At 39.8% G+C, this 14659-nt stretch overlaps 1 long non-coding RNA gene across 1 annotated transcript in view; it reads left to right on the plus strand.

Annotated features, from left to right (window-relative positions):
- The window catches only part of LOC145523304 (uncharacterized), a 98990-nt gene that overhangs the window by 710 nt on the left and 83621 nt on the right, over positions 1-14659 (plus strand). The window contains exon 2 of the long non-coding RNA XR_014066476.1: positions 13526-13608. This is a non-coding gene — a long non-coding RNA (uncharacterized LOC145523304). The remainder of the gene's footprint in view (positions 1-13525; positions 13609-14659) is intronic.

Below are 14659 nucleotides of genomic sequence, written 5' to 3' on the forward strand. Positions count from 1 at the left end.
TTGCTGCAGCTTATATTATGGCTACAGTCTTGTCATTATGTAGTTAATTTCTTCCACTTGGTGAGGGTTTCAGTATCTACAAAACTGCTCAAAAATATGACTCGGAATATTATCTATGGCCTTGGAAGGGGTACTGAAAGCCCTTGACTTTTCTTAATGTTATGATTAAGAAACTATTATTATTCAAACTGTTATTATTTTTTTCTTGTCTGACTGCTTTCCTTGGCTTCTGCATGTTCTTACTTCTCTGATTAAACTCATTCTTTGGCTCATGTTTTTCTACATACTAAATGCAGACTGAGGACATGGTGGGGGAAGAACCACAGGTTCCTTGGCTATTTGCAGGTACAGGTCTCTAAAGATTTTAAATTAGGAGAATAGTTAGTGGACAGATTCTGCAGAGAGGAATCAGGGCAGCTTGTAGCATCAGCAATGTGTGACTGTTGAGTGCTGCCACCAGATGAAGCCCTTACAACTGTCTCATGCTCTTGTGTGCCTTCACACAAGTGCATAAGTGTGTCATTCCCAAAAGAGAAGACAGATTGGCCTAGCTTTGAGCCCCCTGGTCACCGTGTGTTCCGGAGAGAAGGGAACTCGTAAATAGCAGATTCATTAAAAATCACATGAATGGAGTGGGTGAGATTCTGTTCTTCCAAAGGAAGAGTTACCAAACTACAGAAACACAAATGTCCACAATAATGTTTCTAATACAGAAAAATAAAGAAAAAGAAGTATATTCAGAATTAAAGTTTCTATAAGAAAGCCAAAAGCTGAGTTATGCGTGTAGTTAAAAAAAATGCCGCCTGCCCCATCAGTAAACAAAGGATGTGGAGGCCATCAAGACATCAGTCACTGCGCCCCCCACTGTGCAGCCCAAGGGATTCAGGATGAAGGAAACAGGATACTGGCCCCAGAAAGTTAGGGTGCAAATTGAAGAAATTATTTCAAGCAGCTCAGACTCTTGAATCTTCCCATATATGCTGCTGCTGCTAAGTCGCTTCAGTTGTCTCCAACTCTGTGCGACCCCATAGGTGGCAGCCCACCAGGCTCTCCCGTCCCTGGGAGTCTCCAGGCAAGAGCACTGGAGTGGGTTGCCATTTCCTTCTCCAATGCATGAAAGTGAAAAGTGAAAGTGAGGTCGCTCAGTTGTGTCCGACTCTTCGCGACCCCATGGACTGCAGCCCACCAGTCTCCTCCGTCCATGGGATTTTCCAGGCAAGAGTACTAGAGTGGGATGGCATTGCCTTCTCTGCTTCCTGTATATAGAAAAGTACTAAGTTGATTAATTTGAGATGTCTGGTTTTCTTTAATTAGCAGCTATCTTTGATCTTCAACTACCCGACTTTTTGTTTATCTGTTTGAACTCCTGTATATCTTGGCTCCTGTCTTACCTCTTTGGAGCAGCCCCTCAAAGTTAGCTGAGAGGCTGTCTTCTGGGCTTCAGTCCTCAGTGAGTCCATTGAGTAAAACATAATTAGGTTGTGCATTTTTTTTTCAGTTGATGTAAGAACAAAATTTGAGAAGCTATAATACTGATCTAATGGGATATATATACTTAATAACAAAAAATTTTAAAGAGCACATGATAGTTATTGTGTATTCACGGCAAGTGTGAGGCTTGTTTTATATAGCAGAGTTTCTCAGGATCAGTATAACTTATATTTATTGGCTGTGCATTGTAAAGTATTTAGCAACATCCTGGCCTCTACCTAACAGGTGCTAGTAGCACTCCCAGCTCCATTCATGACAATTACAAATGTCTCCAGACATTGCCAATGTACCCTGGGTCAAAATTGCAGTTGTTGGGGGCAGGGCTAAGAGGGCAGAGGAATAGGACGGGGAGACCACTCTCTCCCCCACAAATTTATCGAAAGAACATCTGAACGCTGAGCAAACTTCACAAAACAATTTCTGAACACTGGCAGAGGACATCAGGCATCCAGAAAAACAGCCCATTATCTTCAAAAGGAGGTAGGACAAAATATAAAAGATAAAAAGAGAGACAAAAGAGTTAGGGACGGAGACCCGTCCCAGGGAGGGAGTCGTAAAAGAGGAGAAGTTTCCAAACACCAGGAAACCCTCTCACCGACGGGTTTGGGGGAAGATTTCGAATCTCGGAGGGCAACGTAACCAGGAAAAAAAATAAATAAAACCCACAGATTACGTGCCTAAAGGCAACTCCCAGCAAAGAACCCCAGACGCTCGCTTCCACCACCAGCAAGTGGGGGCTGAACGGAGAGGAGCGGGCGGCACTGCTTGGGGTAAGGACTGGGCCCGAATGCCCTGAGGGCAATCTGAGGGAGCCAACGTGAGATAGCAACCTAAACTGTGGGACAGCCAGAGAGAGAACTATCCCGTGAAAAGCCCAAATCTAAGGCACTGCCGGCCTGCTCACAGAACAAAGGACTGAGCAATACCAGAGGAGAGCTAGCTGGCTGTGGACCGCCCCATCCCCCGCCAGACACAGCGGGCAGGCGGTGCCAGCCAGAGCTGGAAAGGGGCAAACTCGGCCCCAGAGAGGGCACCCCCTACCAAACTGCAAACAGGCTTCCAGTTTCTAAGCAAAGACTGCCTGAGATCCCAGAGGGTCGCAGCCAGAGACCAGCTCTCCAGAACTGACACAAAGCACGCCGGAGCCAGGCGCGCCGGTAAACCGAGGCGGGGACCAGGGAGGTGATAAGCCGCACCGCCCCAACAGGGGAGAGTGCGCTCGCCAAACTCCTGGCTGCCTGAGCTGCTGCGACCGGGGATTGGCACAAACCGCGGGCCCAGCCGAGTCTGAGCCTTTGTGGAGTACCCGGGAACCTGAACCTGAGCAGCTTAGACCTGGAAAGTGCACACATCTCAGGGCCCACTCCCCGGCAGAGTAACCTGAAGCCTGAGCAGGGTAGACTGGGAAAGCACACACGCCGTGAGTTGGGGCAAACCCAGTGCGGCCGAGACACTGCGAGCTCTCCACACACACGCCAGTGATATTGGTTTGCAGTGTTCCTCCCTCCCCACAGCACGACTGAACAAGCGAACCTAAAGAGACCACCTCTGCCCCTTTGTGGCAGGGCGGAAATTGGACACTGAAAAGACCTGCAAACAGAAGCCAAATAAACAAGAGGGAAGTGTTTTGGAAGTGACAGGCCAACAGATTAAAATCCCTGTGGTTAACACCGACTACATTGAAAGGGGCCTATAGATCTTGAAAAGTATAAGCAGGAACAAGGATCTATCTGAAACTGAACAGACCCCACACTGCTCACAACAGCTCCAGAAAAAGTCCTGGATATATTTTTACTATTATAATTTTTTTTTAATTTAAAAATTCTTTTTTCTTTTTTCTTTAAGTTCTCTATTACACCTTTAATTTTCATTTTTATAACTCACTATTACCTTGCACAAAAAAAAACCCTATTTTTAAAGCAAACTGCATACATATATCTTATACTTTTTGTGATTTTCTTTTTTTATATTGTATTTTTTTAAGAGTCTAACCTCTACTCTAGATTTTTAATCTTTGTTTTACATATTTGATATCAATTTTGTACATTTAAGAACCCAATCTTTAGTACCCATTTTTATTCAGGAGTGGGATTACTGGCTTGATTACTCTCTCCCCCTATTGATGTTCTTTCTTCTCCCCCAGGGAACCTCTATCTCCCACCCTCCTCCTTCTCTTCTCAACCCAATTCTGTGAATCTCTGAGGGTGTTCTGGGCACCGGAGAACACTTTGGAAACAGAATACAGCCCAGATCTCTCTCTCCTCTCTTGATTCCTCCCTTTCTACTCATGCTCACCTCTATTACCTTCCTCCCCGCTCTCTATGTATCTCTGTGAACCTCTCTGAGGGTTCCAGACTGTGGAGAGCACAGAGGGAAGTGCTTACTGGCTAGACTGCTCTCTCCACGTTTGAGTCCCCCTCTTCTCCTCCTGGTCACCTCAACACCCCCCCCCCCCCCATTTCACCTCTCCATGTAACTCAGTGAACCTCTCTGGGTATCCCTCACTGTGGAGAATCTTTTCACCATTAACCTCAAAGTTTTATTATCGATGCTGTATGGATGGAGAAGTCTTGAGGCTACTGCAAGAATAAGACTGAAAGCCAGAGGAAACATTAATTAATAAGAGATCATCCAAAAGCCTCCACATATACACTGAAACCAAACTCTACCCAAGAGTCAATAAGTTCCAGAGCAAGACATACCACGCAAATTCTCCAGCAACGCAGGAGCATAGACCTGAGCATCAATACACAGGCTGCCCAGAGGCACACCAAATCCATAGACATTTCAAAACTCAATACTGGACACTCCATTGCACTCTAGAGAGAAGAAATCCAGCTCCACCCACCAGAACACCGACACAAGCTCCCCCAACCAGGAAACCTTGACAAGCCACCCGTCCAACCCCACCCACAGTGAGGAACCTCCACAATAAAGAGGAACTTCAAACTACCAGAATACAGAAAGGCCATGCCAAACACAGCAATCTAAACAAGATGAAAAGGCAGAGAAATACTCAGCAAGTAAAGAAAAATGAGAAATGCCCACCAAACCAAACAAAAGAGGAGGAGATAGGGAATCTATCTGAAAAAGAATTTAGAATAATGATAATAAAAATGATCCAAAATCTTGAAAGCAAAATGGAGTTACAGATAAATAGCCCGGAGACAAGGATTGAGAAGATGCAAGAAATGTTTATCAAGGACCTAGAAGAAATAAAAAGGAGTCAATATATAATGAATAATGAAATAAAGGAGATAAAAGACACTCTGGAGGGAACCAACAGTAGAATAACGGAGGCAGAAGATAGGATAAGTGAGGTAGAAGATAGAATGATGGAAATAAATGAAGCAGAGAGGAAAAAAGAAAAAAGAATCAAAAGAAATGAGGAAAACCTCAAGGACCTCTGGGACAATATGTAACGCCCCAACATTCGAATCATAGGAGTCCCAGAAGAAGAAGATAAAAGGAAGGGTCATGAAAAAATATTCGAGGAGATAATAGTTGAACATTTCCCTAAAATGGGGAAGGAAATAGTCACAGAAGTCCAAGAAACCCAGAGTGTCCCAAACAGGATAAACCCAAGGTGAAACACCGCCAAGACACATATTAATCAAATTAACAAAGATCAAACACAAAGAACAAATATTAAAAGCAGCAAGGGAAAAACAACAAATAACACACCAGGGGATCCCCATAAGGATAACAGCTGATCTTTCAATAGAAAATCTTCAGGCTAGAAGGGAATGGCAGGACATACTTAAAGTAATGAAAGAGAATAATCTACAACCCAGATTATTGTACCCAGCAAGGATCTCATTCAGATATGCTGCTGCTGCTGCTGCTAAGTCGCTTCAGTCGTGTCCGACTCTGTGTGACCCCATAGACGGCAGCCCACCGGGCTCCCCCATCCCTGGGATTCTCCAGGCAAGAATACTGGAGTGGGCTGCCATTTCCTTCTCCAATGCATGAAAGTGAAAAGTGAAAGTGAAGCCGCTCAGTCGTGTCCGACCCCTAGCAACCCCATAGACTGCAGCCTACTAGGCTCCTCCGTCCATGGGATTTTCCAGGCAAGAGTACTGGAGTGGGGTGCCATTGCCTTCTCCGCATTCAGATATGAAGGAGAATTCAAAAGCTTTACAGACAAGCAAAAGCTGAGGGAATTCAGCACCACCAAACCAGCTCTCCAACAAATGCTAAAGGATCTTCTCTAAACAGGAAACACAGAAAGGATGTTTAAACACGAACTCAAAACAGCAAAGTAAATGGCAACGGGACCATACTTATCAATAATTACCTTACATGTAAATGGGTTGAATGCCCCAACCAAAAGACAAAGACTGGTTGAATGGATACAAAAACAAGACCCCTATATATGCTGTCTTCAAGAGACCCACCTCAAAATGAGGGACACATACAGACTGAAAGTCAAGGGATGGAAAAACATATTTCATGCAAACGGAGACCAAAAGAAAGTAGGAGTCGCAATACTCATTTCAGATAAAATAGACTTTAAAATAAAACCTGTGAAAAGAGACAAAAAGGACACTACATAATGATCAAAGGATCAATCCAAGAAGAAGATATAACAATTATAAATATATATGCACCCAACATAGGAGCACCACAATATGTAAGGCAAATACTAACAAGTATGAAAGGGGAAATTAACAATAACACAATAATAGTGGGAGACTTTAATACTCCACTCACACATATGGATAGATCAACTAAACAGAAAATTAACAAGGAAACACAAACTTTAAATGATACAATAGACAAGTTAGATTTAATTGATATTACAGGACTTTCCACCCCCAAACAATCAATTTCACCTTTTTCTCAAGTGCACACGGAACTTTCTCCAGGATAGATCACATCCTGGGCCATAAATCTAGCCTTGGTAAATTCAAAAAAACTGAAATCATCCCAGTCATCTTCTCTGACCACAATGCAGTAAGATTAGACCTCAGTTACAGGGAAAAAACTATTAAAAATTCCAACATATGGAGGCTAAACAACACGCTTCTGAATAACCAACAAATCACAGAAGAAATCAAAATATGCATAGAAATGAATGAAAATGAAAACACAACAACCCAAAACCTATGGGACACTGTAAAAGTAATGCTAAGGGGAAGGTTCATAGCAATACAGGCGTACCTCAAGAAACAAGAAAAAATCAAATAAATAACCTAATTCTACACCTAAAGCAACTAGAGAAGGAAGAAATGAAGAACCCCAGGGTTAGTAGAAGGAAAGAAATCTTTAAAATTAGGGCAGAAATAAATGCAAAAGAAACAAAAGAGACCATAGCAAAAATCAACAAAACTAAAAGCTGGTTTTTCGAGAAGATAAACAAAATTGAGAAACCATTAGCCAGACTCATCAAGAAACAAAGGGAGAAGAATCAGATCAACAGAATTAGAAATGAAAATGGAGAGATCACAACAGACTACACAGAAATACAAAGGATCATAAGAGACTACTACCAACAGCTATATGCCAATAAAATGGACAACTTGGAAGAAATGGACAAATTCTTAGAAAAGTATAACTTTCCAAAACTGAACCAGGAAGAAATAGAAGATCTTAACAGACCCATCACAAGCATGGAAATCGAAACTGTAATCAGAAATCTTCCAGCAAACAAAAGCCCAGGACCATACGGCTTCACAGCTGAATTCTACCAAAAATTTAGAGAAGAGCTAACACCTATCCTACTCAAACTCTTCCAGAAAATTGCAGAAGATGGTAAACTTCCAAACTCATTCTATGAGGCCACCATCACCCTAATTCCAAAACCAGGCAAAGATGCCACAAAAAAAGAAAACTACAGGCCAATATCACTGATGAACATAGATGCAAAAATCCTTAATAAAATTCTAGCAAACAGAATCCAACATCATATTAAAAAGATCCTACATCATGACCAAGTGGGCTTTATCCCAGGAATGCAAGGTTTCTTTAACATCTGCAAATCAATCAATGTAATACACCACATTAACAAATTGAAAGATAAAAACCATATGATCAGCTCAATAGATGCAGAAAAAGTTTTTGACAAAATTCAACATCCATTTATGATAAAAACCCTCCAGAAAGCAGGAATAGAAGGAACATACCTCAACATAATAAAAGCTATATATGACAAACCCACAGCAAACATTATCCTCAATGGTGAAAAATTGAAAGCATTTCCCCTAAAGTCAGGAACAAGGCAAGGGTGCCCACTTTCACCACTACTATTCAACATAGTTTTGGAAGTTTTGGCCACAGCAATCAGAGCTGAAAAAGAAATAAAAGGATTACAGATAGAAAAAGAAGAAGTAAAACTCTCACTGTTTGCAGATGACGTGATCCTCTACATAGAAAACCCTAAAGATTCTACCAGAAAATTACTAGAGCTAATCAATGAATAGAGTAAAGTTGCAGGATATAAAATTAAAACACAGAAATCCCTTGCATTCCTATACTCCAATAATGAGAAAACAGAAAGAGAAATTAAGGAAACAATACCATTCACCATTGCAACAAAAAGAATAAAATACTTAGGAATATATGTACCTAAAGAAATAAAAGACTTATATATAGAAAACTATAAAACACTGATAAAAGAAATCAAAGAGGACACAAACAGATGGAGAAATATATCGTGTTCATGGATTGGAAGAATTAATATAGTGAAAATGAGTATACTACCCAAAGCAATCTATAGATTCAATGCAATCCCTATCAAGCTACCAATGGTATTTTTCACAGAACTAGAACAAATCATTTCACAATTTGTATGGAAATATAAGAAACCTCGAATAGCCAAAGCAATCTTGAGGAAGAAGAATGGAACTGGAGGAATCAATCTGCCTGACTTCAGGCTCTACTACAAAGCCACAGTCATCAAGACAGTATGGTACTGGCACAAAGATAGAAATATAGATCAATGGAACAAAATAGAAAGCCCAGAGTTAGATCCACGCACCTATGGACACCTTATCTTTGACAAAGGAGGCAAGAATATACCTTGGAGAAAAGACAATCTCTTTAACAAGTGGTGCTGGGAAAACTGGTCATTCACGTGTAAAGGAATGAAACCAGAACACTTTCTAACACCAAACACAAAAATAAACTCAAAATGGATTAAAGATGTAAACGTAAGACCAGAAACTATAAAACTTCTAGAAGAAAACATAGGCAAACACTCTCCAACATAAATCACAGCAGGATCCTCCATGACCCACCTCCCAGAATATCAGAAATAACAGCAAAAATAAACAAATGGGACCTAATTAAACTTAAAAGCTTTTGCACAACAAAGGAAACTATAAGCAAGGTGAAAAGACAGCCTTCAGAATGGGAGAAAATAATAGCAAACGAAGCAACAGACAAACAATTAATCTCAAAAATATACAAGCAACTCCTGCAGTGCAATTCCAGAAAAATAAACGACCCAATCAAAAAGTGGGCCAAAGAACTAAACAGACATTTCTCCAAAGAAGGCATACAGATGGCTAACAAACACATGAAAAGATGCTCAACATCACTCATTATTAGAGAAATGCAAATCAAAACCACAATGAGGTACCATTTCACGCTAGTCAGATTGGCTGCTATCCAAAAGTCTACAAGCAATAAATGCTGGAGAGGGTGTGGAGAAAAGGGAACCCTCTTACACTGTTGGTGGGAATGCAAACTAGTACAGACACTATGGAGAACAGTGTGGAGATTCCTTAAAAAACTGGAAATAGAACTCCCATATGACCCAGCAATCCCTCTGCTAGACATACACACCAAGGAAACCAGAACTGAAAGAGACACGTGTACCCCAATGTTCATTGCAGCACTGTTTACAATAGCCAGGACATGGAAGCAACCTAGATGCCCATCAGCAGACGAATGGATAAGGCAGCCGTGGTACATATACACAATGAAATATTACTCAGCCATTAAAAAGAATTTATTTGAATCAGTTCTACTGAGATGGATGAAACTGGAGCCCATTATACAGAGTGAAGTAAGCCAGAAAGAAAAACACCAATACAGGATACTAATGCATATATATGGAATTTGAAAGATGGTAACGATAACCCTGTATGCGAGACAGAATAAGAGACACAGATGCATAGAACAGTCTTATGGACTCTGAGGGAGAAGATGAGGGTGGGACGTTCTGAGAGAATAGCATTGAAACATGTATATTGTCATATGTGAAACAGAACACCATTCCAGGTTCGATGCATGAGACAAATGCTCAGGGCTGGGGCAATGGGATGACCCAGAGGGATTGGATGGGGAGGGAGGTAGGACGGGGGTTCAGGATGGTGAACACATGTAAACCCATGGGTGATTCATGTCAATGTATGGCAAAAACCACTACAATATTGTAAAGTAATTAGCCCCCAACTAAAATAAATAAATTTATTTTAAAAAAAATTGCAGTTGTTTTGGTACCACTGACTTAGAGATTTCAGATCTTTTGGAAAAGACATGATCCAGTATGATTTTCAAGCACTGTTGGGAAAAGAAAAGCTTGACATTGATCACAGGAGGCATGGAAAAGTTGGCATGGCTGTTGGTAACTTTCTACTGATTCATTTAGATGCAGATGAATGTAAATATCCTCATAATTTAGGAGATGTGTTGTTTTTCCAAAGCATGTATCATATAAGGGAAGAATAACTTTAGCAAGATGGCTAACTATTTCTCACTCTTGCTGACTTATCTCAGGATTAAAGACATTTGAAAATAGGACTCTCTCTGAAATGTTGGGTAGGATGTCAACGGAAGGTAAGGGGCTATGGATGCTAAATGCTATTTTCAACATATTTTTCTATCCATAAGATTTTAGAAGAGAAAAACTGTCTTGAAGTCAAACATTTGGCTACACAGATGGTATTGGCAATCATCGGAATTTCTGGAGAATAGCTTAAGATGTTGGAATAATGGACTCTTGGATAATGTAGCCTGTCTCAGTAAAGGAGGAATATTTCTTTTTTTGGTCTGGAATAGTACTTCTCAAAGGGTAGTCTGCGTCAAAATTATTGCCTAGAATAGCAATTCATGGGCCCAACCATAAACCTATGGATTCCATTGTGAAAGGGGGATTAGATACCATTGAATCTGCAACTCTAAATTCATCCTACAGGTGCTTGTTACATTCTGTGGGCTTTGAGAATTCATGGTCTATTAGATAGTTTATCTGTCAATTAAATAGCACCAAACCAGGGAGTCAGTGAGTGAAAATACATTGAGGTATAGTGAAGAAAGGAAAAACTATCAAGTATCTGTCAATTCTTAAAAAAAAAAAAAGTAGTAAACAAGATAAGACCATGTATACGTATTGATTAAATTATGAAATTAAGATTATTACCTGAGATAGTAAATACTAATCTTATAAGGATTATTGAGACTTGCTGAGTTAAAGCTCAAGATTGGAATATGGTGATTTAAGTGTGAGTCTTATCTTTTTAAATGCTTCTTTTAACCTGGGATTTGGAGTTCTGTATATCAAGAGTGTAGACAATGTGGAAATCTGCACACTAGACTTTAGAGCGTATTTTCATGAGGATGGAAGGAGAGAAACAAAGGTGGCATCACAGTGGGTGCCCACTGTGAGGATGAGGAACCAGCTGCGGAAAAGAGCAACACACCGTCAGCAAGAAATACACAGAGCTAGCACGGAGCATCTGTCAAGGCGCTCCTCCGGCTCAGAGAAGAGTTTCTCACACTTTCTTCACTGTCCTTTAGATAAGTTCATCTGCAGAAGAAGATAAAATGTCTCAGGGAACTGATATTTGGGGCCTCACCGTAGAAGGAAAGGAAGGAGACTGGCCTTGGGGTAGAAGCTGCCGTGTTTGCTAGTTGATCTCAGAGCCAGAGAAAGAAAGACCGAGCCAGGAAGTTCAGAGAGAAAAGCAGTCATGACACAGCATCTGAAACATCTGGAAGGGAAGTCTACTAGAAAGATTGCAGTTTTAAAAAAGAAAAGCAGTTCACTTTGTACAGTTGCAAGTAGCCTCAATGAAGAACAACAGGACATGATTTAAAAAATCAGGGGCATTGTATACAGTGCTGAAGTGACCAGTTTTTTTTTTTTTTTTTTTAAGGAGCATGTGTGTGACAGAATAATTTATCAAACTATTAATTTTTCACTTATTTTTCCACTTCCCATTTCAAAAAAAAGGTCAAGATAATTCATTTCCTCATGAATTTTTCTAAATTGGGAGACAGAAAACAATTTTTCTAAATTGGTCTCATGGTTCATGGTCTCATGTCCAACTAATTACAACTTTCTAGGAAGTTCCCCTGATCACAGAGAGAATAGTAAAGAATATCTATATATCTAAATATGAGATATGTTTCATGTCTCTATAAGTTATCCAAGAATCTCTAACATTTTATCATGTAATACTTTTTTCATTTGTTTGTTTTTAATTTATTTTTTTATTGAAGGATAATTGCTTTATAGAATTTTGTTGTTTTTTGTCGAACCTCAACGTGAATATAGGTGTACATACATCCCCTCCCTTCTGAAACTCCCTCCCATCTCCCTCCCCATCTCACCCCTCTAGGTGGATACAGAGCCCATGTTTGAGATTCCTGAGCCACACAGCACATTCCTGTTGGCTATCTATTTTACATATGATAATATAGGTTTCCATGTTACTCTTTCCATACATCTCACCCTCTTCTCCCCTCTCCCCAATGTAATAGTTTTTTTGTTTGCCTCAAGAAGATTTGGTATATAATCATTAATTTTAAAAAATGGAATAAAAGAAAAAAAGCAATATGCCTTTTCTTTTGTCCTGCCCATCCATCTTGGGCAAAATAACCCAGACTTTTTTTTCATGTTTTAGGCCTTTGTTAATATGTGCTGATAATAATTCCTCATTTAAGTCTAAATTATAATCATGAAGTAATTCACATAGATAGCTCTAAAGAAAAACACTATGGGCTTCTTATTTCTTTTCATTAGAAAATAATTTCATTTCTCGGTAGAATAGTACTAATGATGGCAAAGATAATAATAACAATGATAATAACAAATTCTTATGGAATGGTCTAGTCAAAGCTATGGTTTTTCCAGTAGTCATGTATGGATGTGAGAGTTGGACTATAAAGAAAGCTGAGTGCTGAAGAATTGATGCTTTTGAACTGTGGTGTTGGAGAAGACTCTTGAGAGTTCCTTGGATTGCAAGGAGATCCAACCCGTCCATCCTAAAGGAAATCAGTCCTGAATATTCATTGGAAGGACTGATGCTGAAGCTGAAACTCCAATACTTTGGCCACCCGATGCAAAGAACTTACTCATTGGAAAAGACCCTGATGCTGAGAAAAATTGAAGGTGGGAGGAGAAGGGGAAGACAGAGGATGAGATGGTTGGATGGCATCACCGACTCAATAGACATGAGTTTGAGTAAACTCCAGGATTTGGTGATAGAGAGGGAGGCCTGGCGTGCTGCAGTCCATGGGGTCGCAAAGAATCGGACATGACTGAGTGACTGAACTGAACTGAATGGAATGGTCACTGTGTGTCAGACACTATTTTAAGCAATTTGTGTATATAGATTCATTTAATCCTCACAAAAATCCTCTGAATTAGGCACTACTCAACTCCCAAATGAACAAACTATGGTTGCCAGGTCAAATGTTAATCTTGCACAGAAGTAGATGTTAAAAGCATTTAGAAGAAATAAATTTGAATTTAAAAAGAACCATACTACTAAGACATATTCAGGAATTCAAGTGACCAAATGACCAAAGCCATAGAGGGACTTTTAACGGGAACTCCAATACTATTTCACACCTCCCAATGTTTTTATATTGCAAAATACAAGTCTAATTTGATCAGTGCTTGCCACTTTTCACTGGCTATTGCCACATGACAACATTAATTACTGTAAAGCTGTATCAGAAAGCACTCACTTTGGTTACCTTGAAATATGGTACTTAGCCCTGATGATATTTCCTTGGGGCTGTTTCAGTGCAAAAGCAAATGCAGTTTTTGGATTTTTTTTTTTTTTATTGTACCGTGCAGCATGTGAGATCTTCTTTCCCACCGAGGATGGAATGCACACCTCCTGCAGTGAAAGCATAGAGTCTTAACCACTGGATCACCAGGTAAGTCCCTGGACTTTTTTTTTTTCAGTTTGATTCACTGATGCTTAAATTATGTAGATTTTTTTTTTAATCTTCAGATGATGCTAATTTCAAAGACAGTACCCATGCCTGATGACTGAAACAGTCTTTTCTAATGTGGACTAATCATTTCTTGTTTGGTCACTAAGTCATGTCGGATTCTGCGACCCTGTGGACTGTAGCCTGCCAGGCTCCTCCCATGGGGTTTCCCAGGCAAGAATACTGGAGTGGGTTGCCATTTCTTTCTCCAAGGGATCTTCCCGACCCAGGGATCAAACTCATGTCTTTTGCATTGGCAGGTGGATTATTTACTACTGAGTTCCCTGGGAAGCCTGACTAATAATAAGAGCTACTAATTATTGAGTGACTACTCTGCAAAACACAACAGTGCCAGATATCTTACATACTTTGTCTCATTTCTTCCTTAAAACAGCCACACAAATTAGTCTTTATACTACTCCTTTCATAGATGAGGAAAATTAGGTTTGAAGAAGTTTTGTAACTGATCCAAATTTATATGTTTTCTGAGTGACTAAGCTGGGATTCAAAGACTCTGAAATTAGGGAGTCTCCCACACTACCAAACCTCTCTGATAAGGAAACAATTTGCATTTGGTTTTTAAATATTCTGTTTTTGAATTTTGCTGAAAATGTTTTCCTCTGAGGAATATGGACTTTTATATATGTAAGAAAGGAATTTACAGAACTGTATTAGAGGCTATTTGTGAGAATCTCCAAGGGAATTTGTTTCATTTGATGAAATTTCAACTTTGTCATAAAACTTCCAAAGAGAAACTGGTTAGTGAGGGACATATTTTTCTATCTCACGGGATAGATGTTTAGATGTTTTATCAATTGATTTTTCCAATCAAATTGACTAAGTTCATTTACTAGTTGTGTGACACTGGACAATTTTCTTACATTCTCTGTCTCAGATTTCTCATCTGTTAAGTGGGAACATTAACTGTACTGACTTTGTAGGTGTTTGTTAAAATAAAGTTAGGAAATACATGCAAAATCCATTGTAAAGACCT

Source organism: Giraffa tippelskirchi, chromosome 10 (assembly GCF_054371585.1).
Source record: "Giraffa tippelskirchi isolate mGirTip1 chromosome 10, T2T-mGirTip1v1.2.pri, whole genome shotgun sequence".
Classification (NCBI taxonomy): domain Eukaryota; kingdom Metazoa; phylum Chordata; class Mammalia; order Artiodactyla; family Giraffidae; genus Giraffa; species Giraffa tippelskirchi.